The sequence below is a fragment of the Talpa occidentalis genome, unplaced genomic scaffold, assembly GCF_014898055.3.
Source record: "Talpa occidentalis isolate TD23 unplaced genomic scaffold, MPIMG_talOcc4v2.1 talOcc4.12, whole genome shotgun sequence".
NCBI lineage: Eukaryota > Metazoa > Chordata > Mammalia > Eulipotyphla > Talpidae > Talpa > Talpa occidentalis.
In genome coordinates this window covers 58,524,899-58,549,169 of record NW_023601212.1, presented here as the reverse complement: position 1 = coordinate 58,549,169, position 24,271 = coordinate 58,524,899, and the positions used below count along the sequence as shown (strand labels likewise).

The 24,271-nt window shown below is 42.7% G+C and overlaps 1 long non-coding RNA gene across 2 annotated transcripts in view; it reads right to left on the bottom strand.

Annotated features, from left to right (window-relative positions):
* The window catches only part of LOC119240068 (uncharacterized), a 31,474-nt gene extending 8,252 nt beyond the window's left edge, over window positions 1–23,222 (bottom strand). The window contains exons 1-3 of one of the 2 annotated variants that reach the window (XR_008551163.1): window positions 22,893–23,222; window positions 8,750–8,823; window positions 2,054–2,104 (exon numbers count right to left, since the gene is read on the bottom strand). This is a non-coding gene — a long non-coding RNA (uncharacterized LOC119240068). Of the gene's footprint in view, window positions 1–1,691; window positions 2,105–8,749; window positions 8,824–22,892 lie in introns of those variants that run through there. The other variant, XR_005124068.2, reaches the window with a different exon arrangement.
* Window positions 23,223–24,271: the final 1,049 nt, after the last annotated feature.

Genomic DNA, 24,271 nt, shown 5'->3' with positions numbered 1-24,271 from the left:
AACTAGGAGACTGGGTCATCTCTGGCTCGTCACTAATCCGATGTCTCTTCCCTTCTGTGGGACATAACATGAGCACATTGGGTTATACAGGGTTAAAAACTCAAATTGTAGGATGCGGCAGGTCATGTAAATGGGTGAATAGGACTGGCAGATGATAGAGAGTGGTGGGGATTGTGGCAGAATGGAGGAAGCCTACAGTGACTGAGGAGGGGCTAGTCTGATCTAGCTGATTGTTACATGAGTAGTGTAGTCTGGTATTGCAAGAACTTCTAATTTTTATGCTAGCCAAAAAATTTGAAATTGATGTGAAAATTTCATATTTTAACTCTCTAGCCCACCCAAACATGTGTAGGTAGTAAGCTTGTGATCTCTGCATTGGGTTATATCTATAACCCATTTGATTTTATCAGCAGGTGGTAGAAGATTAAAACTCTATGGTCTCTTATTTTAACAGCATCTGCATAAGATAGGAAGCCTGAACAGTGGGTTTCAGTGGTGGATCCAGACACTTTATGATAGACCATTGAAAAAGTTATTTGCAGCAAGAATCTACATGGTCCTGAGCCTGGTCTCCCAGTGAATTATGCCACCACAGCACTTGGTTCTTTACCTATACACAAGACCAGCACTGTGAATGTGGCTTCTTTCTAGTAAAAAGTGACCCCGTCGGTAAAGTCAAATCCGCATGAAGAATTGATCTATGTCCTGGGTAACGTTTCAACACTATGACTACCTGAGTCAGATAGGATACCTCCCCTTTGTGGTCATGGAATTGGAGGTTTGATGGGGACTGAATTATGAGGGAGGAGGGGAAAATTGAGGGGCAAGTCTTTGAAGACACTGTTCTACTCATTATGTTAGGGGGAAAAGGATGTCCTAAAGCTAATTCCATGCAGGCTTTGTGGACTCCACCCCCACTCCAGACCAAAGCCAAAAGACATTGGGCAAGACAAACCCCATCACCACCAAAGGGAAGGTTGCTGGAACCCGAGGGTGGGGTTAAGCAGGTTATACCAAGTTTGGTATAAAACCAGACACGTGGGCTTTGGGGGATTCCCCTTTTTGGCTCCCCGCCAGCTCGCAGGCTGGGCCAACTCTGAGAGTGCCTTTGGGTTTCCAGGTCGGCGGATCGGGTAGGACGCATTAAAGACTTTATTTCCCTATTTTCTCCCTGAGTTGTACATTTCCTTATTTCCATTTCCCTTGTAAATAAACCTTTTATTAACCTTTTGTGTGTGCCTATAGTGGAGTATTAATAAGTCCCTTTTAAGCGTGTGGGTGAGGACCCACAGCCAGGCAACCCATTTTATATTGGGGCTGCTCCGTAACAGTTATATTATCTTTATTTTATATCCATGGGCTAAACACATTCACCCTTTAATGTACAAATCAAAACCCACCTTCTTGCCTTGGCATCCAGGAATTAATTAAGAAACACATGGTCCTGCTGAGGCCCTTCTTGCGGCCCTAAGTCCGGGCAAATATAACCGTCAAGTTTCTTAACTTTTATTACAAAATATCAGCTTTGTCATGTCTGTAAGATCTACATCTAAAATATCAATCTAACGCACATGACCCTCTCTTCTTTCAACATTCTATTATTTACCACTATTCAGTACTAAAATTACTGCACTCTAGTTCTAGACAAAAACTTGGTTGAAATAACTGATACATTTTAAGTAGATGCCAATCATTTATTGCTGAAAGTTTATTAAATTCTCTCCCTGACTCTTGTTGTGTTGTCCAGAAAGTTGAATTCCTGGACTATATTAATTTCACTCCCTGCAGAAATATTTCCACTGACTCATGTTGGTTACCATGCCCATGACTTTTATGGAAGGCCATTTTAAGAATCAGTCAAATGAAGAATATTTCCCCATTTTCTCTAAAAACTGTTGTGGAAGCTATTGTCCATTATGTTGTTCAATGTTCCTGATACAATGATCCACATTATAAATTTCACTCAGAATTTAATATCAGGAAAATGTATGCTTCTCTTGGCAAGGAGAATACTTCCTAGGCAGGGATTGCAAAGACTCCCAATCTTTATTACCTTGGCTACTGGGATTCTGAAAGTCTGTCTTCATGCTGGTGACAGCAGCACCTATTACCAAATGAGGAGTACAATTATCTTTCTGTTTCATTTTCTTAGTGTTGGCCTGTTTTAATTTAAATTATCTTCTGTATTTCTGCTTACATGTATTTTATCACATCTTAAAATAGCTTTGGAAGGAGTACATAAAATTTGTTATCATTTCTAAACATATGCCATTTTATTACTGTTAGCAAATTATTTCATCTATATTTCCTTAATCTCCTCACACAGGATTATAATCTTTAAAGATCTTTCCATTGTACTTAACACAGAGTTTACACTTAGTTAGCATTCAATAAATACTTGCTAATTTGTTCACTTCAACATTGAGTAATGGCTCATTCCCAAGACACTGGTAAAAGGAAAAGAGCTTCAAGCACGCAAAGAATGAAAGTTTATTCATAGATATAAAGTAAGAGAATAGATAGGTTTCACTCAGTTTCACCCTCTATCAATGAATATGATTTCTGAGACAAAATGCAGAAGTATAATTTACTCTGTGATTCTTGGATCCAAGGACATTCTAAAACCAGATCAGGCCCTCAACTTTGTTTTAAGATTTCTTGCACTTAACAAACACACACTGAGTGTTAACGATGTGCCTGGTACCGTGCCTGCGAGGGGGGTAGAGATGATAGGGAATGATCTAGTCTGGGAGTGGCAAAAAAAGAAGACAGACCAAGAAGCACAATTCACAAAATGGCCCCAAGATACTGCATTAGAGTCATGTCTTCTTTGGAGTTGCCTGACTTTGTGGAACTGGGCCAGTGGGACGGAGACAGGATGACCATGAAGAATCAGCTATTGGTTGACTTTATATTGTACGTCCTCACATAAATTAGTCTCTCTTCATCTTCCAATTCTTGGTCCAGTAAGGCCAATATCATTGTGTTGCTGACCCTTCTGCCAACAGCCATGATGTGGCTGCTTACTGTCTTGCAGCTGGTCATTATAATGAGGTGATGCTGATTAGCTCTGCAATTTATGTGACCAGCTACCCCAAAACTAAACAGTCTTAGGAAGGGTGTATTGTTGAGCAATGTGTCTGTTGGTGCATGTTTACATAAACTGTTTACAGACCCTTTGGGGTAACGAGTTAGTAGCATGCGTACTAACTCACTTGACTATGCATATTGCTGTATTTTGACTGTTTTTTAGTAATAATATTCTTGGGAAAATAGCAAATGATGGTCACAATTTATTTCAAAGTGTGTTTAGTAATTTAGCATGCATCTGTGAAATGTTACTTAATCCTGGGTGGTCTGTGTGCATAATTATGTTTTAATTTGCACATGATTGCTGACTCTCCTATCACTTAAACAATCAGGATGCATCAAATGACTGGCTGTTGTCTTATAACATTTTGTTTTCCCCTTTGGAACTATTGGAAAGAGACCATCACATCCCACAACCATCTGCAATACTGCATGTGTATTGCTGAATACTGAATAGATATTATGAGTATTGAATTTGGCAGCACTTCTGTGGTCATATTTCTATGTATTTTTCATTGCCTACTGAAAAGAAAATGAAAAGAAGGAGGGAAATGATTAAAAAGTTCTCTAGGCTCTGCAGAATTGCCCTTGCATTTCTAGATCCCTCTCTTTCCTTCCCTTGTTTTGCTTTCCTCTCCTGTAATAATAACAGTATCTTGCCTTGACAGGGCACACATATTTTCAAAGCATGGTCCAAAAGTACTGTGTCTGGCTGTTAGGTTGACTCTTGAGATGAGGGACAGACCAGTCAAACATCCACTGCACATGTGAGAAAACTGAGGCATAGAGCTGATGACTTGTGGTGACTAATATCCTGATTATTCAATGTTAGTTTAGTAGAGGCTAGGAACTCTTGATTCCTACTTCTAAGCATTGCTTCTCAATACACTGCCTTTTAACTGCAGACTGATGCAGTGGGAGAGAATCCCTATCACAACTCAGAGCACATCTTAAGGATGTTGAAAGTGGCTATGGAGTTGGGCATAAGAGGCCCACATCTATCCAAAAAGTGACCCTCTTATAGATGAAGAACCTAGAATATGCATGTGCTCTTTCTGGGTTCACTTAGTTCATCATCACCCATCGGTAACGGGAAATACATCTTGGTTTCCCTTCCCCCATCGCTCCCCCTGAAAGATTACCAAGTTCTAATAACGTTTCCTCTAAGGATTCTCGAAACTGTTCTTTTTCCCTTTTTCCAAATGTCTTTTCCCTATTTCAAGAATGCAAATGTGGTCATGTCTACTTTAGTGATTCCTTGTTGCTTACAGAAAAAGTTCAAGTTCCTTTTATTTCGCCTCTCAGTGCTTCTCCAGATACTACTCCTACAACTCCCTGACTCTCACCTCAAGTTTCAGTGATAAACCAATTTACTTGCTTCCTTGCTTCTGCGTGAGCTTTTCTCTAGGTTTACAAAATCATCCCACTCCAGCACTCATCCCACAAACACATCTGTGTCACATGTACACACGTGCACACAATGACCAGGTGGCTGGCTGTTGTGGGTTGGGGGCAGGGTGATAGAATATTCTTCAAGATGCAATTCAGAGATTATCCCTCTGGGTGGCCATTTCTCACTCCTCTAAGCTAAGTTAGAGGCCCCTTCACATTGCTGCCAGAGCAGTCTTAAGACTTGGCAATGCTCTGGGTAGAGATGATTGAATCTACCTCTCTGTTTTCTCTAATTATGACCTTGACTTGGTTGCAGGATAACAGGACAAGTTTTTTTTTTTTCTTTTCTTTATCATATTCACTTAACAGTACTTCGTACATATTAGGTTCTCAATAAATGTCTACTTAACTGAGCGGCAGTAAATTTGTCATGGAAGTTCCATTTTCTTCTGGTGGTGATAGAGCCCAACACCTAGGAGAGCTCATTTCTTTAAGTTGTGCTATGAGAGTTTTTGGCCCAATAATCTACTAACACATCATTCTCTGTTTAATACAAAGGATTCTCAACACAGTTTAAGAACCCAGTGCAAGCCCATGAAAAAGGGCCACAATAGTAAAGCTAGTTTTTTATTCCAGTGTCAGATGTGAGGAAGATTTTGTTTTTTAATTCTATCTGAAAGACAAAAACATATAAGAAGGATCACTAAACTGCTGAGCATCTTCCCTCTCCTATCCCTGGGGTAAATTCTCCTTAACCCTTATATGATTCTGCCCCTTTGTACCTTTTTCACAGTGAATGATGGAAGATGCTTTTGTCTCTATTAACTCTTTATTAGTGTGTTCTACCTACAAGGACACTTAGGTGAGTTTATTCAATATTGTTACCAGATACTTCTCCTGGATGATTCATTTAGTTTTAAGCTTATGGAGAATGCAAATCATAAATTGATTTTGTTTTTATCTTGAGCTCTACGAATTTTTGAAATCAAACTTCTGGTTATCCTGCTGTTACTATACACAACCTCAAAGATAAATTTTTTAGTGTTAAGCTCATTTCCAGATGTTTCTCTTTCCCTACATTATTTTATTTTGAGCCATTTTTCTAAATTTCATGAATTGTATTTACTCTATAGTATATGTCTTTATCAGCTACACTGAATTCTTTGGTTATCAAGTATATCAATAAATAGACATCACAATATGTGAATTACACATTAAAATAGGAGCACATAAAATATAGAAAACAGAATGATATGGAAGTTCTACATCAAACTAGGCTGCCATTACATGGATCTCAAACAAAGCACCTCTCCCTGGTAGGAAAAGGGATTACATGTTTAATTTTCTGAAGTCAAATTAGTTTATCCTTTGTTTTGCAACAGTTTATGGTATTAACCCACTACCCTACTTACAAATACAAATATTCATTGGTTATAACATACTGTTGATTTAGGTGAAATAGTTGAAGCAATATCTTTCCTTGGACCTTTAAAAGATGACTGAGAAGGTTGTCTTGCAAAGGTGTGCATATGCACACATAATTTGAGATCTCCTATGAGCCCAGGGGAAATCTAAGGGGATGACAGAAACCTGACTGTGGGTACTTCCACATAGTGAAGAACCACTAAACATGAGCACTTATTAAAATCTCTTGAGGGGGCCTCCCCGATGGCACAGCAGGTTTAGTGCAGCACTGTGAAGCTGTCTGCAGCTTCTGCAGTGGTGGTTTGATTCCCAGCCAGCCAGGGAGGTACCCAGATGGTGCAGCAGATCTCTCCTGTCTCACCTGCTGCTCCCCTCAGCAGTGTTTTTGGTCCATCAGCCTGTTCTGTTCCCCACTCTGGTGAATCCTCTCACCCTCTTATACCTCTGGCCTGTACCCCAGTTCTTGTATAAAGATAAATAATAAATCTTTAAAAAAAAAATCTCTTGAGGAAGGCAGAGCAAAGTCACCTTTGAGAATGAGAATTTTCAATTTGATGGACAATCTTTGATCAAATATCTTATAAAAATCACACAAAGTAAAGGACAAGCACATCATAGTGACCTACAGGACTTTTTATGATCTTGTTCCAGTGATCAGTTCAAGTACTTAAACAGCTGCTTGGGAGGGAGAATTTTATGGGGACTTGGCTGAGAAGTCATTTGCTGGCACTATTACCCTCAACACAAATGTTAGTCAAGATTTTAGTGACATATGATTTGGGATTTAAAAGAGTTCATGCCGGCAGCCATACAGAGAATGGACTATAATGAGACTAGGGTCGAAACAGGGTTGTCAGTTTCCCTGAGATCTACTGAGGGCCAAGGCCAGAGTGGGGTGCAGTGGAGGTAGAAGAATGAGCAGGTGCTAGATATATTTTGAAGGTAAAGTTGGTAGAATTTATTAATGGATGAGATGTAGGTGTTGAGAGAGAGGAGACAGGAAGAAAATACTTCATTTAATAAAACTTTGTGTTTGAACAGAAAGAGTAGGTGTTAAATGATGAACAAAGCAGTGGAAATTGATACTCCTATTTGGAAAAGCAATATTCTGGAAAGGATATTCTGGATGGGTCTAATGTAACTTGATTTGTTGGACGACGTACTTGGCCACTAGTTGTCTGATAGAGTCATCTAATCAATTAATCAAGAGAGGGATTAAGCTAAAACATGGGAGATTCTGTGATATTGTAATATTACTTGGAAGACTTTGGTACACTTTCACTTTTCTCAATATTCCAGTGTATGGGCCTCTGTGATCTGCAACCAGTGAGTTCAATACCAGTTTTGCCTCCTTTTATGTTAAAGTAAGTTTCATCCCACTGTCTCTTCTCCAGTTGGGGAAGATCTCAGCCTCAGGGTCTTAGGGATATTACTAGAAGGTCTGCACCCCCTGGTCAATAAAGGACCAGGCTGCATGAGATGGGCCTCCTAGAATGGGCAATGATGGTTATATACAGACTGATAAGTAATGGAGAAACTGTGGGGGTCCATGAGTCTCTGTCAAGCTTCATTGGGCCTGGGAGAAAGCAACATCTGGAGATGCTGCTCCCATCCCTCTCAGATTCAGTATCTCCTTCTCTGTAGAGCAGTGTCTGATGGTGACCATGAGGCCCTATGTACAGATAAGAAGGCCGAGCAAAGAGTTCTAATCTGAAGTCACAGCTGAGACATGCTTTAGACAATGAAAAGGATTCTAGACGACATTAGATTTGACATTTCCTCCTCAGTAGAAGATTTCTTCTTGGAGTCACATAGAAGTTCATCCAGCACTTAATTATCCAGGCACTGATTAGCTGATACCTGGCTTATTCTGGCCCCTAAAGATGGACCTATCATGAAAATATAAATGTATTACCTCTCACTCATTGTCACCCAGGCATGATTAATCAGGCTGTGGATTATCCAGGGCTTTTCTATTTTTTTTTTTCTTTTGCTACTCTCTGGCTTTTAATAATTTTACAAATCAGGCTTATCTCCCTCTGCCATAGAATGGGTATGAGTAGACAGAAGAGGTACAGCTCAAGATAGTCTATGTATTTGTACATTAAGAGAAAGGATTTGGTGTGGGAGAAACTAAATGGCTTAAAAATGATATTGGATTCTCTTTAGGTTTTAATTATCCATGTTATCTCTGCTTCATTATTATGAATCCCTGGACGTCTGTAGTAACCGCTGCAAGGTGACAGCCGCAGCATGTAATAACAACGTCTGCTCTGTAATCATATTCCAGCATGCCGTATATCAGGGACCATTAGAACTCAGGATGCTGAGGAGCAGCGGAAATAAACAGAAGACAAGCCCAGACTGCTGTTTGGAATGTCCCTGCCATCTTTCACTAACTAGCACTTACTTTTTTAAACATTGATTCATTTGGACTAAGTCCATACCTTCTGCTAAATTTTCAGAATCGAATCTGAAAGATCCATGGTACAACCACACTATCATTCTTTTCGTTATTGGCATAAATCAAGTTCACTTTAAACCACTCCAAATGCATGTTAGCTATGGGGTTCCCACAAGGAGCTCTCTGTTGAGCAATCTTGGCATCTCATGATATTTTTCCAGACTCTGACCTGAGGCATCCAGTTCATGCCCCGCATGAGACATATCCCAATCAAGTGTGGGTTTTTTTTGGGGAATAGATGAGGTTTAGTGTCCAAACAGAGAGGCCACCTCAGCCAAGAGCCACACAGCAGAGATCCCAGCAGATCAAAGGGCAGGGAATGGAATGCCAGCACACAGAGGGGTTTTGCAAATCAGGCAAAGACAATACAATCATTACCTGGGAATCTGGTTCATGGGTGACTGGTCCTGGTCCTCAAATTAGAGTTCAAAGCTCTAATCCTATAAGGTGTTCTGGAAATAGTAAAAGAAAGTGGTAATCAACAAAATATCAAAGGTGTAGCCAGTCTGGGAGCTGGGGCCTGGGAAAGCAGGCAGGGAGCTCTCAGGGATGGCGCATGACTCAGCTGTTAGTGGAAGACCTTCAATGCTCTTGTAAGTGTAAAGTGCTTAGAACACTGCCTAGAGCATAGCTAAGCATAACCTGTTATTATTAACCATTATTATGTCCGTGTGGCCATCCCAGAAATGCCATCTCCCTATTCTGCCGAGAGGAGGCAGTGGTTAATTGTGGGCACCAGGATCTCAGCCCAGAAAGGTGACAGTGCTTAGCCCAGCAGTTGTAGGTAAGACTATTTAGATGCTGCCTCTCATCTCTCTAGCTGGATCTGGGGATTGGAGTAAGGATCCATCAGGTAGAGGGACAGAGTTCTGGTTTTGGGGACCTAGAGAGAGAGCACATGAAATGTGGGTCTGCTAGCAGCCTGAGAATAGCCTATATAGGTGACTCCAAGGCAGTAACATATAATAAATAGCTCTCAAAAACTGAGCTTGCCTGATTTCGGTGTGGGGAAACATAAATCCTCTTGGATTGAAATTGATTTTTTGTATTTCTAAAATAAACACTCAGGGATCCAAATGTGAATATTGCTAACCCTCTTCTCAGCAATCTACTGGTCTCTATGGACTATAATAGCCTGAGATGAATAAGATCCATTATTTGACTGACAGCTTTTTGTAGTCAAGGGTGAGCACAGCATTGTACACAAGCGTGGGCACTGGAATGGCTCCTGAGGACTCCTCTAATAATTCAGTCTCTATAGAGTTAATTCAGTCTGAAGCACACACTACCAATTCCATCTGAATCAGTGCAACTGGATTTGGGGGGAGTTTTTATTAAAAATTCTCAAATCAGTTCAATACAAGAGAATTACCTCCTTGCCACTCCATATCTCCTGCCAAGTACTTGATAAAATGTGTTCTACAAATGTAGATGTAGAGTCATGATAAGAAAATTCACTCTTTCTGAATATTGGAATCAGCTTTTGCAGGCAAATGTTAAAACCAGGACAAATCCCATCTGGAGACTTTCCAAATTGCTAGAGCTCATCCATTACCCTGGAGCAAAGCTGGAAGGGGAAAATGTGAGACCAAGTTCATGTACAGGTCAAGGGACATATTCAAGATGGCACGGGGACAGTGTTCCAAGTCTAGAACTTTCAGATAGGACCAGGTCTAGCCATGCTTCTAAGTCAGCTCTGACCTCCGGGTCAGATCCATCACATGTGAGCATAAGCTTCCTGCAGGGTCATGTGCCTGTACGTGTTGAAGTTCAGGCCCCATGTAGATAAGCCGCAGACCTCTTGTTTTTCACAGATGCATCTTTACTGTCTAAGGAAGCAGGACTCCCATTCCTGGTACCCACACAGCCTCACCAACACCCAAGCAGGGGCAGAAGTGGGTGGGGGAGGGGTTGGCATAGGAGCACCTGCCATCAGACCAAGGAGCACTGGGGCAACCTACACTAGCCATGGCAATCTTGCTCTCTGCGGCTTTTTGTAGTAAATAATAACATGTAAGTTTATAACTTGTGAATAATGAAAATGAAAAAGCAGGGGCTTATCACAAAAAGAGCATTCACCAAGAAGGAATTCAGGATTGAATTCTGGTAGGAATCACATATGAGCAGACACATTTTCCATTTCTGTGTCTTGGTCTCCACATTTGTAACTGAGAATGGTGGAGGCAAGAAGGACCAGGGATGTGTGAAGACCCCGTATTTCAAATCCTTGAATCTTGTCTTTTGCTCCCAAATCCCGAGTCCCAATCAGCACTCACATTTTCACTTCACTAAAGACCTTACTTTCCCTCTGATAGATTCTGCTCTTCACACACACTTAGGCTATTGAGATAAAACACATGCGTGAGATGGATGGGCTATCATTTAAGCCTAGAAAACAAAATGTAAAAGAAGATGAAAGCTCATCAGCAGAACAGATGGCACCACAGACAAGGCAGAGAGACCCACAGGTGAGAGAGAGGGCAGGGCTGATGGGAAGTAGGATAAGAGGTGGCTGGCTGGCTGGGGGAAGGAGGCCGGCGGTGACAAGCGGAGCAAGCGTATCATCAGCACTCGCATCATCTTACACAGTGAGACAATCATTCAAGGGAATTGAAACGCAGGAGTCAGGAGCTTAGAGCTCTGCCCTCCTCCCCAACTTCCTCCCTGGCCCCAATTTAAACAGCAAGTGGTTTTCAAAATCGAAGTAGAGAATTGACAATCACTGAGTGGACCATGGCCGTTCACCGTGTCGAGTGGTTTATGTATATTGACTTCTTTTATCGGCACGGTGACCTCATGAGTGGCTGTGTTTCCATTATTGTTACTCTAGGTATATGAAGGAGAAAAATAAAGTCAGAAATGTTCATTCAGCTAGTAACTGCCAGTGCTGGGTGCCCCTGGGTTTGCCTGACTCTTGAGAACATCCTTTTTCTCTGTCTAGCCCTGGGGCCGAACCCCTCTGGTTTATGGCACATTCTTTTGGGCATATTCTTTTAGTCCATTTCCCTAATTGTATTCTTCTCCTCTACCCCTTCCCCCCACTCCAAGACAAAGGCCCCAGCAGACTGAAGCATAAATAGGCATTTGCTTTACTCTTCCTCTCTTGGTCTACTCTCCTCCCTTTTCCGGCTGTGCATTCCATTTATAACAGGGCATGTGCTAAGAAGCCATCCATTCACCACTTCCTTAATTTTTATGGCATTTGTGATTAAATCAACTCAGAGGCTGTGGGAAGCTTTGGTAATTAAATAATTTGGGTAACAGAATATTTAATTAATTGTAATTACATATGCCATCCTGAAAGCCATTTCTATTTTAATTTTAGCACAGGCTGCATTGTACAAAACATGGTTTTTCTTTGCCACCAAAACCTCTTCTCTCTTTCCCTTTCCCTCACCATCCCTTTCCTTCTCCATCTTTTAGTTCCTCTTCCCTTGTATTCAGAGGCGCAAACTGTCAGAGGGTGACAGTCACACCTTAGTACTCTGTGATAGGGATAATAAAAAAAAAAGAATAGAAGACAAAGCATTAGTCTACAGGGTCTACTTGAGGTGACAATCCATAAACACCTTAAAATATGAATAGTAAAAAAACTCCACAGGTGATTGTTATCTACCCAGTACACTGTTGGGGATGGATGTGGGTTTGAACCAGGTGTGAAATATGTGTAACTTTTGTATGGATAAGGAGAAATACAAGCAAGCTCCTAGGAAGAGCAGATTGGGGTTGATAAAGGTTATTTTCATTTCTTTTCTCTAATCTGAGTCTTCATTCATTCATTCATCCACTCAATGAAGAATTTTGAGTACCTGGGAATGCCAGGCAGTGGCCACTAAAACATCTATTCAGGACCTAAGGAAACACCCTGCTATATGCTGTGCTTTCCAGCTGAGCTCTGGGAGGACAGAGAGTCATTCCCTGTTCCCCAGGGGCACTGAATGGCCCCAGCACCTCAGAGTCAGCTACACCTTGGAAAGCTGAGTGTGTCCACTGCTGGCAGTGATAGTCCCGGCTGCATCCTCACTTGGCCCAGGCAGGACTCTGCCTATAGGAAAAGGGCTTCAATCACAGAAGTATGGGGGACACAAGAAGGAAAGCCCACATAATGGGTTCCCACTCAGCATCCCTGGAGCTCTGCCATTTCAGGTCAATATGAGGCTCCCCAAATTGTCTTTGCCTGAGATGTTCGTACACAATGTTTTATGTCGGCGGGCATGAGAGTTGTCTCAAAGCTGGACTCGGAATCCACCCTTGAGGCCTGATATTTTCTGACTTTTCTAGTTTTTATTCTTTAAATCCTCCCATAAGGAACAATTCTTATTTCACAAAGGAGACCTAGGAGTGATGGCTATTCATTCATTTCTGTTTGATTAATTCATTCATTTGTTCACAAAACGTGACATGAGCAGCCTCTGGGTGTCCGGCTCTGTGTTAGGTTCTATGGGACATAAATGAACACATATTCTGTTCTCAAAATCCTTGTAGACAAATGGGATTCACCAGATGAAAAAATTTTCAACTCAAGGTAAGCTAAGTTTTACAATAGAAGAAGATGGAAGATATGTTTAACTCAGCTTGTAGAGTTGAGCCAAGACTTGAGAGGATAATAGATCATTGTAAAGGAGGACAGTTTGTGCAAAGATGTGGAGAGGAGGTGCTTGGGGAACGATGCAGTTATAAGTAGTTATATGGTCAAGAACTATAACCAAGACTATAGACTCCTTTGAAAGGGTCATTATAACCTTGTAGATGAAAACAGTGTGGTATGGTGGTATGAGAAGTTCTAGATTTGAGTTGTGGATACCAGATGCCCTGGGTATGAATTCCAGTTTTTCTAGATGGACAAGGCAGGTTGCAAATTTCCCATCTCTTTCTTGTGATTGCTGGAGTTGTCACAATAAAACCTTGGGACACTATTGTCAAATTACAGGGGGTAAGGTACATGGGGCTGAATAGGCATTTTATGGAGGTTTATATTAATATTACTTTAATTTTTAACTCCCCAAATTTTTGTGCCTTACACGTATAGATGCTTTGCAAGTATTAAGAATTGCATCATCTCAGCAGGATCTAGTGAATTGTCAACCCTCACAGTTGACGGTTCATTGTTACCAATATTTTTAGAGCTCAGAGAGCTTTATTGTTTGGTTTCCTCTAATCCTACAGACCCTATTTTCCAAGTGAAATTGAATCAGCTGAAATTAAAATATGAGTTCTTATTAGAGCAGAAATGTCAACAGAGATCATGTAGTAAGAGCCTGGAGGTCCCCTCTTTTGACTCCCGTGGAAGGATGTCTGATAGAGCCCTCAGCAAACTGGGGATCTGGGGGAATTTAGAAACCAGCTCTGTTCACACATCTATGATATCAGATTTGCTAACCACTTTTTCCAAAGTTGCTTTTGCTTTGTTTATGAAGTTTATTGAGTGGAGTGACTCTACTGGTGATGGAGCTGCAGGAGTGAGCTCCCAGCACAGCCTGCTCTGCGGGGGCCTGTGTGAGCTGGGGAGTTTTCACTCAGCCCAGATTCCCTCACAGGATCCTCAGGCACTTCAGGGCTACTGACCTCAACCCACTTATCTCCTCTAGAGAAAAATTGTGTTAGTGAGGGTTGCATGTTGCTATCGTTGGCTACGCTGGATGATAATGGCTTTTATGCCTCCGCGTTTTTCTAACAGGTTTAAACAGGATTTTACATTTTAATTTTCAATCAAAAGCATTCTATGCTTTTTATCATTTGTTAGATAGTGTAAATATGCAAGTGTATAAAGGGCTAAAATCCTCGTGATCCCTCTAACTCCACTCAACTGAGATGATGGAGGGCCACAATTTGGGGCATGCATCCTTCCAGAAATTTTTCTATGTGCGCACACACACATGTAATACACAGAGATAACACCATACACACACACTACATATACCATAGCATACACACACACACACACACACACACACACGGACCTCAGACCACACCACACATACTTTCCTATTTGTTTGATTTAGCAAATGGTTTCATTCACAACACATTATCCTATAATTTGCCCCAATCCTCAAAACTTATATGGAACTCATAAACCTATATATACACATATCTATTCCATCATAAAGATTCATAGCAAGGGATTACTGATCAGGTTTGTACAGTTTTAATTTTATTAGAACATTCCATGTCATATTTAACAAAGACTGCACATTCAACATTTGAGACTATCCATTGCCCCACATCCTTCCCAGTTCAGGATGATTTCAGTCTTTTTGATTCTTGCAAATCAGAAATTAATCTCCTTGTCCTGTTGCCCTCCCTCCAGAGTAGCCAGATGACCATAGTCTGAGTGCCAATAGTTCACACAGAGGGCTGGTGGGGCCTTGTCCTGACCCTCTTGTTGGATGAGAATTCAGCCCGTTACTTGCAAGCTGTTCAGCTTACCTTTGTTTTGCCAGCAGAGCTCAGCTGAGGCCTCAGGTAGAGTTAGGAGCACAAGTAAATTTAGTGTGAAATAGCCCTGACAGCTCTAAAAGGTTGTGTTTTATTCATTAAAAGGAGGCTAACAGTGAAGCTAAATACCATGGTAGGAAAGGGATTCCCTAAACACCTGAGGAGGTATATTTGAAACAGAGGCCAAAACCTTCTTAGCTGCCAAACCCTCCTGTTTGCTAAAGATGAAAGGGAAAGAGAGGAAGGCCGGGCACAGGAAGGAGAGAAAATCAGCCCAGAGCCTGGTCCTTGTGCTAGTTGGGTGTGCAGGACAAGCAGAGGTCATCACTGTGTTGAGCCCCACCCCTGCTACCTGGTAAACACTCAACAGATTGATGGCTGCCCTTATCAAATAATAAAAACAATATACTCTATATCAGCTTGTGACTGGCCTCGGATAGACACTTTCTCAATAACTATGATTTCAGGAAAGTTTCTGTGACAAGGCTTTATAGATGTGTAGTCTGCAGACAAAGGACAAGCATCCTTCTCCTCTGTGTGCCTGAGCCAAAGACTCTTTTCCATAAAGCAGAGCAGGGTCTTGCCCCTATTCAGACTCCTTGGACTCCAGGGATGGAGGAGGTAACTCCCAGATTTTCACTCCCTATTTTTCTTTTTTTGAGGCAACATTGCTTTTAATAGTATATGTGATTCAGAGGTAAAGGATCACCCCCCTTCAGATGCATGTCTCCACACCACCCCCAACCCCAAGGCATACACCACCCTCCACTGAGTCCACTCTGCACTTTGCTCTCCACTTTGCTCTCCACCCTCCCATTTTGGCAGCCTCAGTTCTACAGAAAGATTTCTAGGGTTTGTTATTGCTTTGCTTTGGACTGGCCCTTTGTTTTGTTTCTCTATATTCCATGTATAAGTGAAACCATGGGGTACCTGATTATTAGTTTTTAGCCATGGCCTCTGTCCTCAGAGCCTTCCAGCTGCTAGGCACTTGCTCCACTCAGAGCATGCAGCCTAGTAAGGCTGCATCCAGGTCTTGGAGGGCTTTGTATATGGAGGTTGCCATGGGGAATGACCTTTGGTAAAGGTGGTCTGCAAAGTCTTTTCTCAGGACTTAGTCTGTATCTGAAGTTCACCTAAGAGCTGGTTATCACTTACTTATACAACGAGGAACGGTGTGCTCAGCTATTGCCACTTTTATTTTCAATATACATATTCTGCATGTATTCTGGTTCCCTTACCCTACTGCTGATTGCATCTGCCCTACTTCAGCTCACTAAGGATCGTGCAAGAATAAAGGTGAGCTTCCAGCACCCCAAGGCTATTTTTTAACAGTCACCTGGCTCTCATCTCTAACTCTATTTCCAACCTATAAAATTGCTTGGCTTCCTAATTTGGCTGTTGGACCATAGTGTTGGCTTTGGGCTCTCAGGGCTGCCCCTCAGGTTCCTGCAGCCCCTTAGCTCCATCCCTCTGATACTCAGCAAGGGAGGAGGGGGAAGCCACCCACCTCGTGACTGCCAAGACCTTCTCGAGGCCAGTCCCACCTGTTCCCACCGTCTGTCACCTCCGTCTCTCTAAGGCAAAGAAAATTGTTCTCAGTAATAAAATGCATTGGCTGTTTCACTACATTTTCATCTCTGCAGTCCTTCCTCTACATTTCCGCATTTCTCTTGTGCTTAGGCTGCTTGCCAGGAGTCCTTTACAGCCACCAGCTCTGCTGACGTTCCCGCCTGCTCCTAGAGGCACAGGATTAGGGCTGTGAGCCTGGCATCCCTTCTAGTCAGTGGTTAGAAACTTTAAAACAACCCAGTTCCCCCTGGAAACCTGTAACAGAAACATCTGCGCCCTGATCTGTAGGATGTTTCCAGTGCCTCAGTCCAGCTGACCATATGTTAAAGCAAAGGGACGACAGGATCATTGCTGAGATGGAGAGGAGAGGAATTATCACCACTCTGGGTCCCTGAGCATGGCAGACAGCGGGCGGGATGTGCCTGCCACGTGGGAGCTAGCCAGCGCTATCGCAAATCCAATCTGATCCACTCCAACTGGGCTATTACACCCCAGCTCTGATAGGATCACATTCTCTGAGCACAGGGTAAAATTAAATTTGTGAGAAAATGGGATTTCTTTTGTTTTCCTCAGAGTCCCATAGATAAGTCTCTCTACGACTTGACCTTGATGACCACAGGAAACCCCAATGCAGGCGCACAGGGATCTGATAGATAAATTGATGAATTGCCTATTCTTTCGCTTTCTTGCTCAGCATTACCATTGGGGACCTCTTCCATCTCCCTTCAAGCCAGTATCAGGCAAAATTGCAAAGCATTGTAGAGGAAGTTTGTCCCCAGCCCCTATCCATCCCTTCTGTGCCTGCAGCTCTCCCTCCCTCCTCTGTCCTGCTCTTTAGCTACCAAATGGCAGCAGACAAGCTTCAAGGGTAGTGTCCCTGGGTTTCAATGATTCTCAGCTAGAACCCACAAAACCAGCTCTTTTGAGCTAAAGGCTTAAAAGTGTCACAAAAACTGATTAACTCCTTACCTCTTCCACATAAGTCCTTATACGTGACCTTCAAGCCAAATAATATCTAAGCCACAGATTTCAGAGATTTTGACAAGGTTTAAGGAACCTGTTAGAAAGCTTCCACCACCCCAAATTCCAGCACTTGAGCCCACTCCCCTGGAGAGAAAGATAAACCCTGAAAACTTGCTTCCTTGCTGGTTGATGGCAACATTTTGGGCTAAGTGCATCAAAATCACCTGACATGCTGGGAAAGTACATGTATATTTTTAAAGATTTATTTATTTATGCATGCAAGAGCTGGGTATAGGCCAGAGGTAGGGGGAGGTGAGAGGATTCACCAGAGACATAGTGGGGAGCAAAACAGACAGATTGAAATACAAGAGGGGCACAGTGGGCAAAACAGGAGAGGGTTCGCCAAGTGGGTTAGCGCCCTAGCCAGGGTTCGAACTCGTGTTACAGTGACTGAAGATATATTTATAATGCTGAGTCTTAACCCCTGCACCACCAGGGAGGCCTGAAAGTACTTATTTTTAGGTCCCTGCCCAGAATGGCTAAAGCAGAATCTTTCCCATGGCATCCAAGAAAGTGGCTGGCCTTTTTAATCTGCCTTCCACGAGACCCCAAGGCATATTGTGAGAGCCGTTGGCTATGGATTTGGAGGTTTTTCTCCCAGTGGTCTTGGCTCCCTCCAACCATCTCCTGTCTGACAGGTGATCTCTGATGGGGTGACAGAGACAGCTGGCTCCTTTGGCCCTTACAGACCTATCCCTCCCAGTGGCTATCATAGTAAGGGCCAGGCGCTTCTCAAAAATCTGGGCCCTCCTCTCGGTCAGTCACCTTAGCATCTCTCCAACAGGAAACACTGAGTCTTTCCAAGGAACATGCTGGACATGGAAAGATGTCAGGGCAGCTTCAGGTAAATTTGAATAAAGGAGCCATCTGTACTTATAGGTGGGCAGTGATGATGATAATCATAATTACAACTGCTATTTATTGAAGGCCTCTCAAGTTCTAGGCCAGGTATACAGACTATTCATTTAATCCTTAGAATGTTCTTACTTGGTGAATATTGCTTTTTACAGATGAGAGAATGGGGACTGAAAATGATTAGTAACTGATGCAGTTGTAGAACTTGAACCCAATTCTGAGTCTGGGGGCTCCTTCCATGAACCTGCAAATTACAGTCATGTCTTTCCCCACACACTATTCTCTTTTGAGTCTTACCAACCTTGTGAGACAGACAGAACAAGTTTCATAAATGAAGGATTAGAGGGAGGAGTCATCCCAGGCCAGTTGCGGTTTAAGCACAGGGCATTTGACTCTCCATCCGGGCTTTACCTTTCATGACAGCCTGCTACGTCCTCCTGCACACACTCCCCAGTAACATCCAAGAGACTGTGATGCTATTGCTTTCATGAGCAAGGGTGGAGTTTCCTAGGGCTGTTGTAACAAATCACCACAAACTCTGTGGCTTAAAGTAATAGAAGTTATTTTTTTACAGTTCTGGAAGCTACAGGTCCAAAAGTAAAGTTAGCAGGACCTGGCTTCTTCCAAAAGCTCTAAGGGAGAATCCTTGTCTCTTCCAGTTCACAGAGCCTCTGGGCACTCCTTCTCCTTTGTGTGTGTCCCCTATAAGTATATTTGTCATTAGTTTAGGGTCCACCTGATAATCCAGGATGGTCTCATTTTGGGATTCTTAACTTAACAGCATCTACAAAATAGCATCTACCCTTTTTCTAAATAAGGTCACATTTATAGATTCCAGGGCTTAGGCCATGGGCATATGGTTTAGAGGCCACCATCCAACCCACTGTGAATTACTAGTATTTTAAGACATAAACCCTTCAGGAAACATAAATACACTAAGTTGATTAGAAAACACATAAGGGGCCTCCCTGGTGGTGCAGGGGTTAAAGACACAGTGCTATCAAGCTACTGCAGCACAAGTTCAATTTCTGGCCAAGGAGCTAACCCACATGTTGCAGCAGACCTCTCCTGTCTTGCCCGCCGCTCCCTCAGCAGTGTATCTCAGTAGATCTGCCTGTTCTGCTCCCCACTCTGTCTCTGGTGAATCCTCTCACTCCCTCACCTCTGGCCTACACCCCACCTCTTGTATGCATAAATAAATAAATCTTTAAAAATAAAAGAAAACACATACAGATCTTAATTTCAATCGAACTTCCTATTGTTTTCCTCCCAAGTATAAAGTGAGGATTGCCATAGGGAATGATTTGGCATAAGATTAGGAACAGGAGGGGATTCTTTTAGACAAATTAATCTGAAGGGTAGAGGAAACAAGGTAGGTGGCTTTGAAAGTCATGGCACAACCAGAAGGCAGATGAGAGAAGATGGCATGTGAGCACTGAGGGGGCATAGGAAGGGAGCTGGAGGTGAATGGTAAAGTTCTGACAGCCACTAGTGTCATAGCCATGGCCTGCTGGGTGAGATTTGGGGGAGTCCTTGAAAGCCATTTCTAGTTTGGGAGAGTAGAATGGTACGAGGGAGAGTAGTAGGAAGAGAAGACAAACCTCACCAACTTTATTCTCATTCTGGTTTCACTTGACCTCAGCCCATGGGGAGATGTGGAGGGTCTGGGGTAGGGGGTATTGACTAGAAGCCCAAAAGGTCCAGAAGCCAAGCTGACCAATAGAACCAGACTCTGCAGAAGCTGGAGTAGCCAGCTGCGAGCTGCTCTGTGACCCACTCTGGTGGAGGGGGGCTGGAAGGAGTGGGGAGACCTTTACTAGCAGCAGAAACATCCTCTAGGGGAAGAGCAGGATTGCGATGATTCCCTGGGGGAAGCTCCACTCAGAGTTGCTCCCACTTTCTACAGCAACTGCAGAACACATGGGCCTGCTGGCCTAGTGCAGCACTGAGGCCTTTGGGGATCCCCTGCCCCTGGGCTCTTTCAAGAAGGGGGGTAGCCAGCATGCCAGAAAACCTTTGTCCCCAGATGCTGCTGGCAGACCCAGTGTCAATAGTGCCAGACAATATCCTGCACTCCATAGCAGAACTGTGATTCCGCCACCGCCGGTTCCCTTCTTCAGCACCTACACATTCCCACTGCTTTCCATTTGAAGACATCGAACCACCATTTCTGATACAATCCTGCCCTCCATGATATTCTGTTTATCTGGCATTTGGAAAAGGATGTTTTACAGACAGAATGGCCACAAAAATCACTGTTGTTTTTCATAGGTGTGGATTATTTGACAAGCAATAACAACAACAAAAATTATTAAAAGGATTATCGAAGCTGTTGTGGGCTCATGGAAGTCACATTTGTGGCTACTGAAGGCTTTGGGGAGCTTCCCCATGTAAACAGAGGTCTCTGCTCCCCACAGTTCTCAGGTTGCAAAGGATGGTTAACTCCTCGGTGTCAGAGCATCAATCCCCCTGGTCGCATTTAACATGAGACTCTAGAGAGTCCCCTGAGCTTCTCCCATCAAAGCAGTTTCCCAGAAAGCTGGGGTCAGCCAGGAGGCAGGAAGTATTCAGCTGAAGGCCGTTTTCCCTTAGGACTAAAGAAGGGGGCTCCAGATGGTAAGTGTCAAGTAGAACACAGTGTCTTGGGAGCTCTATTTTTTTAATATACTTTTCCCCATGTACCTCTTGGTAGTTCCATTCCCCATCCCCACCCCAAGGGAGCCTGCTGTTCCTTTAGTCTTCAGTATAAGTGTCCCGTGACTGATGTCACAAAAACCCAGCCCCTGCTTACCCACTGGTCATACTGATGCTTACGTAATTCACCTCAACTCAGATGAGTGCTGACAAATCACCTGCCCCAGTCATGCACTGCTACCAAGGAGTTTTTGTGGGAAGAGTCAAAAAGCACGTGAGAACTTGCAGACTTTGCTGCTTAAAGTGATCCTTCCAGATTCAAAGCCTCTGAGACACATCTATTCTCCAAATCTTTATTTAGTGTTCCAAGTATCATCTCAGGTATGTATGATGCAGAAAAGTACAATAGCAATAATACTAAACACTCACCCAACACATATTTATGTACAAAGTTCTGTGCTTAGTGAATTACATGGATTATCTCATTTAATGCTCTTAATAACCCCTTGGACTGAATAACATTATTATCTATTTCACAGAGAAGGAATCCAAGACATAAGAGGATAAATAACTTGCCCAAAGTGTTTCAGCCAAAAAGCTGTAGAGCTGGGATTCGAACCAGGGTAGACTCAACCCAGGGTCATCCCTTCAACCTCTGTGTAATATAAGATGTATCTCCAATATGCTTGTAATCTAGTAGGAAGGATAACCCAACCATAACACAAAGCATTGTGAGTGTTTCTAAATGTACAGAGAAAGGATTAGGTGTATATAAGAATATTTTTGGGGGGCCTCCCTGGTAGCACAGGCAGTTGAGCACAGTGCTGCGAAGCTGTCTGCAGTCTCTGCGGCATGGGTTTGATCCCAGCCAGCCTGGGAGATACCCACATGGTGTGACAGACCTCTCCTGACTCACCCGCTGCTCCCCTCAGCAGTGTATTTCAGTCAGTCTGCCTGTTCTGTTCCCCGCTCTGTCTCTGATGAATCCTCTCATCCCCCACACATCTGGCCTGTACCCCAGTTCTTGTATGCATGAGTAAATAAATCTTTAAAAAAATAATTTTTTTTTTAGTAATGGTGATTTATAACATTATATAGGTTTCAGGTGTACAGCTTTCAAAATTAGCAGATGCTATATATACTACATTAAGTTTGCCACCAATTGCCAAATTTCTAAAATTTACCATACCAATTGCCCCTACTACCCAAATTACCCACTCCCTCCTCCCCTCTTTCCTTCTGGAAACCACTATTTTATTTGTACAGTCTACGATTTTTTTTTGTTTTATTGTTCATCAGTTTTCTCTGTCTTCCACATATGATATTTGTCTCTCTCTGCCTGACTTACTTCACTTTAACTTAATACTTTCTAAGTCCATCCATTCATGTTGTTGCAAATGGCAGGATTTATTTATTTTTGGTAGCAGAGCAGTTTTCCATTATGTATCTATACTACATCCTTCTTAGTCAATTATTTGTCATTGGGCACTTAGGTTATTTCCAACTCCTGACAATTGTAAGTAAAGCTGTGATGAATAAGAGGGTACACACATCTCTCTGAATTAGGGGTTTTGTATTCTGGTAAATACCCAGAAGTGGGATAACTAGTTCATACAGTTTCCATTTTTAACGTTAGGAAGGAAAATTTTAAATAAGTTCAAACTTGAACTGGATGTTGAAGAGTAGGTAGTTAGACATATTAACAAGAGCTTATCAAATACTGTGTGTATCAAATATTTTGCCAGTGCAGCAACCCTATGAGGAAAGACTATTGTTGATTCATTGAACATATTTGGAAATTGAAGGCTTAGAAAACTTGCATAAACTCTAGATGGGTGGAAGTAAAGCTAATGTCCAGAAAAGGGGATAACATCCCCATTTGCAAAGAAGTGGCACCCTCTGGTTGAGTCCCACTTATAAAACAAGTTGCAGCTTAAGGAAAGATTTTGTTTTACTCATGGAAACTCATTTGAGATGCATTTCCATAAAAGGACATTTCACTCACCTTCCTGCGCCTCTGAGAGGTCCTTGCCTTGTGTGTTGGACACCAGAAGCCAAACTAGGAACGGTGAGACAGCTGTGGCTAAATTTCACAGGCACCTCCATTTCATTAATCTTTGAACCACCTAGTCACCAAATCTGTTTCAAAGTCAGCTCTTCTGCTTCTTTCCTCCTGCTGCCCACCTTTGGGCTGTGTTTCTGTTTGTTAGCAGCTTAGCCCTGCCTCAGTGGGGCAGGAAGAGCTCCAGGACTCAGACTAGTTTCTTTGGCTCATCGTTACTGGCTCTGATGAAAGCCAGGTTGGAGAAGGGGGGTGGAGAAGAGTGAGGTTACTGTGTCAAATTCTTTCCCATTGTGACACCAGCATGAGTATTATATATCCTCTACTCAGTTCTCTCTGTCTACACCAATTCTATGAGGCTGCAGAGAGCCTCGTTCACACTTAGTAGAGGCTGTCTAACTGCAGAGAATGATGAAGCCACACGCGCTGCTCTGAGCTCCCTACCCTAGACGCTTTACACTGCTTATCACTCTGATAAGGCAAAAGGGAAAGACTTTTATGCCAGAACTTGTGCCTCAAGTTACTTTTTGGTCATCCTTGGCTATAGAGCCAAAGTGAGAGCTGCTAGATACAAAACTGACTCAGTTTTAAGTGAAACTACCCATTCTAACATTTATACAGCACTTCATTTTCCACTTATTCCCTCCCTCGTCTTCCCTTTAATTGATGGGTTTTATTATTCCCATTTTATAGGTGGGTAAGTTTCAGTAATGACGTATACAAGAAGCTAGTTTCCTAATGTAGGAATGAATTGGCGTGAACTTTTGTCATCCTAAAGCCACTTTGTTTCCCTTCCAGCACACAATCTCTGTGTCTGAACTGTTTTAGTAGTGATTGGCTTTGTTCACTATCTTTTTTCTCAAAAGGAAGATATGTGTTTCATTACTACCAGCTTCCAAGCATCGCAAAACTGGGTCTTCCGTTCTAGGAAAGGCGAGACCTTGGCTCTCACAGATGTGGGGCTGTTTCCTCACCTGTGAAATAATGGGTTTGGATTGAGTAATTTCCCAATTTGCTTCAAGTTCTGAATTCTCTGCTTCCATGCTAGTCTTGGCTCACTCCTTTTTTAGGTCCAAAGTTAGCTGTGGGGGGATACTTGTTTTCTTCCCAACCGGGCCTGTGCTTGATAGACTGATGAACCATTTAGTTTTTCTCTATCCCATACTTCAGATGAGTTGTCTCTGTGACTTTTCTGTGCTCTTGAGGCTAACACAGTCCTGCAGTGAAATGACTCCATGATGTCCTTGGCAACCTGGGCAAGTCCTGGGAGGTCATTCCTGGGATGGGGCATCGAACAAGTGCTTCGGGCTGGTGGAGGCTTG